The 3043-nt window shown below is 53.3% G+C and overlaps 1 long non-coding RNA gene across 3 annotated transcripts; it reads right to left on the minus strand.

Moving 5' to 3' along the window:
• Window positions 1–385: 385 nt before the first annotated feature.
• LOC113204010 (uncharacterized) lies at window positions 386–1862 on the minus strand. 3 transcript variants are annotated; one of them, XR_003303271.2, is made up of 3 exons: window positions 1070–1862; window positions 841–996; window positions 386–762 (listed from the first exon to the last, which is right to left on the minus strand). It is a non-coding gene; the product is annotated as an uncharacterized LOC113204010 (long non-coding RNA). The 3 variants fall into 3 exon arrangements; XR_008011099.1 differs by having other exon boundaries at window positions 841–1862; XR_008011100.1 differs by having other exon boundaries at window positions 386–769; window positions 841–1862.
• Between the last annotated feature and the right edge of the window lie 1181 nt (window positions 1863–3043).

Here is a 3043-nt window from a genome sequence, read left to right on the forward strand (position 1 = left end):
CCCTAATCACCATATGCGCCGGGCGGTACTTTGTCGAGCGCAGCGCTGCTTGGTGGTCAACCCCGATGGGTCGCGCCGCACCACGCGGCTAGCGGAGCGTCATGTCGTTAATGGGGAATGATAGGGAAGGCTGCCTTCCACGCTCGTGTGACGGTCAGTGCCCGTGAAGGAGGCACGGCAACAAGACGCACCAACATCTTCCGTTTTTTGTTGTTGTGTTTTGCAGTGCACCTTTCTTCAAACCGTCCAATGCAGCAAGCGGCGTAAGCCATTTAACCGAAGCAGTTCTTAATGCTCCGAAAAAGATAACTCTATACGCTTTCAGGAATTATACAGCCACAAAGAGGATATTTCCTCAAATAATTAAGTAAGGGTAGAAGCAAACTCATTATTAAAAATATATTACTCGGCCGACTTCCTAAAAATAGTACACGCTAATTTTAAGCTCCAGGGTCCATTGTGATCAACTACGTCCTGACATTTGTTTTTTATTTTTCTCTTGGGGTGGCAGAGATCGGTACGCTGACCCATGCGGACACTACTTGCCAGCTGACCACTGAAACTCTCGCCGTCACACCCGAACTTGACGCATCGAAAGCCTCCTGCACACGGCCAGCGGCCGATCATTTCCTCTGCCTTCCGAGCGGCGAACGGGATGCATGCGTGGCAAACACGTTTCCTGCGGCGTGGCGCCTGTCGCTGCGGCGCGGCGGCGCCCGGCGGGGTGCGGGGACGCACCTCCTCCTGGACATCGGCCAACACCTGTTTCCTAGAAAAGAGTCAATCACCGGATTGACGCGGTGGGTCGCAACGGGGCGCCTCAAACAAGTAAACACTGACCGGGTAATTGCAGCAGGCCATGGGAACGTGTTGCATGTCGCCAAGCAGCGCCCCGCAGCGCAGTGCCACCGCCGCGGAGCACCACAACGAAACTTGTTACCGTACGTGTTGCTGCCGTCGGGCTTTTTAGTGCAAATAGCAGAACGAGCGGAGTATCTGATCGCAACATGTGAGTGAGCGAGCGCGTCGTCATATCATCCGGCGGACGTATTATGTTATCCGATTTTACCGCCTCCGTAGCGTCACCAGAGAGCCGACAGCCACCCTCGCCGTCGCCGTCACGTAGAGGGAGAAGAGAAAGAACGCGCAAAGAAGAGGTGTCTCGCGCGAAACGTCGGCCCACGGCTCTCAAGGCAACACCATCGGAACCCAAAATAAAACATGGACAAAACTTAGTGGCGACAACAAATATGCACTGCAGGAGTCTCTCTTGGCTTATGGGTCTCTGGGCGTGGCTAAAAACAACTATAAAAGACGGGAAAACAATCTCTACTACTTATTTTCTACCTCACTCTAGTTCGACACCCACTGCACATGCAGAAGACTAGTAGTTGAGGCCCGCAGCGCGCGTGCTCGCCTTTGCAGTGTACAAACGTTACGAGTTATAGCGTTCCGTTACGCGGCGGACGTCCCTTACGTCCCTAACCTTCAATCATAGCGGCCGCGAACGGGAGCAGCAGCAGCACCACCAGCGGCGGCGGCATAGCCATAGGCGCGCGCCAGCGGCCGGGCACAGCCGGGCACAGCCGGGCACAGCCGGGCTGGGCAGGCGAAAAGATTTGCTAAAAAGAATAGACGAGACTGGCCGCGGCGCCCGCGCTGCACCTGGCGCCAGCTAACAGAGGCTCCCTCCCCTCTTCTCCCCCTTCGCCTCCCATCCGAAAACGCGAGAGACAGACGGACAAACGGACAGACACTGCCGTGAGATGCAGCGCGCCGGCGAAAAGAGAGGCTGGCTTGCTGGCGGGGACCCGGGCCGCCTCGGGCTGCCCCATTGTAACGGGCCCTGCCCTGCCCGGGCCCTGCCCACCCGAGGGGCCCCGCCCGCCCGGCCCTAGGCCCGGCCCTGGGCCCGCCGCGCCCGCCGCCCTGCGCACCGCCAGCCCGCCAGCCAGCCGGGCCAGCCGATAAGGGCATGCTCTGCAAGGCCCCTGCAAGCCCTGCATACGGTACTGCACGACAAGTGATGGTCTCGAAGCGCTGTGGGTCCCTGGGTCCCCGGCACTATGGCACTGGCTGGAGGTGGTGGCTTTCTTCATGCGGTGGCGGCTGAGGCTGTAAGAAAGTTAGCAGGGATGTGGAAATATTGTGGCAAATCCCACGGAGCAGTTTGTGACCCGAATTAATTGCTGCACTGAAAAAAGAAGTGTGCAGCTGGCATGCACATTGCAGAGTTCAATTCTATGGTGCACACTCTTAGGGTTTTGGTTGCACTTCACAGCCCCCTCTGCAGCACACAGTTAAAGTCTTACGAAGCAAAATGCCAAATGCTTCGTACCTACGAAGGATTTTCTCCTTACGAAGCGTCCAAATCCTTCGTATTACAAAGGATTTGGCATTTTTCTTCGTAAGACTTTAACAGTGCAGGGGTCCGTAACGCAAAAATGCGGTACAATCACTTTTTCGACAATATCTTCTAGATGAAGTCAGTAATTTTGACATACTCCGGCTCGTTCGATAGGCCAGCTAGTGCCTCAAAAACGTCTTGAAAAAACATTTTGCAAAAAAAAAGCTCCTTATGCCCGAAATGAGCGCGTTACAGTTTTCGGTACGATTTTCGGTACGTTACATACGACAACTGTAACGTGCCCATTTCGGGCACAAGGAGCAGTTTTATTGCAGATACTATTTCAAGACATCTTTGAAGCACCAACTGGCCTAAAAAACGAGCCGGAGTAAGTCAAGACTACTTACTTAGTCTAGAAGATATTGTCGAAAAAAAAACAGCTTAAACCAGTGCCAAACCTTGCCGAAGGGTGTCAACAACAACCGTGTTGAATTCTTACTGTATCGAAGTGTAACTTGCCCTCGTAAAATGCGATTGTGGCTCGAGTGTTTCTCTAATAGTGTTTGGAGCCTTGCAAGTCCATAACAATTGTGAAAGTAAGTTAAGAGTTTTTCAAACATTTTGGTTCGTCCTTTTTTAAGATTAGGCGAATTCTAGTCATTCCAAGTGACCATCGTTAAAACTGATCAAAAAATA

The sequence above is a fragment of the Frankliniella occidentalis genome, unplaced genomic scaffold, assembly GCF_000697945.3.
Source record: "Frankliniella occidentalis isolate FOCC.00 unplaced genomic scaffold, Focc_3.1 Scaffold48, whole genome shotgun sequence".
In the NCBI taxonomy this organism is placed as follows: Eukaryota; Metazoa; Arthropoda; class Insecta; order Thysanoptera; family Thripidae; genus Frankliniella; species Frankliniella occidentalis.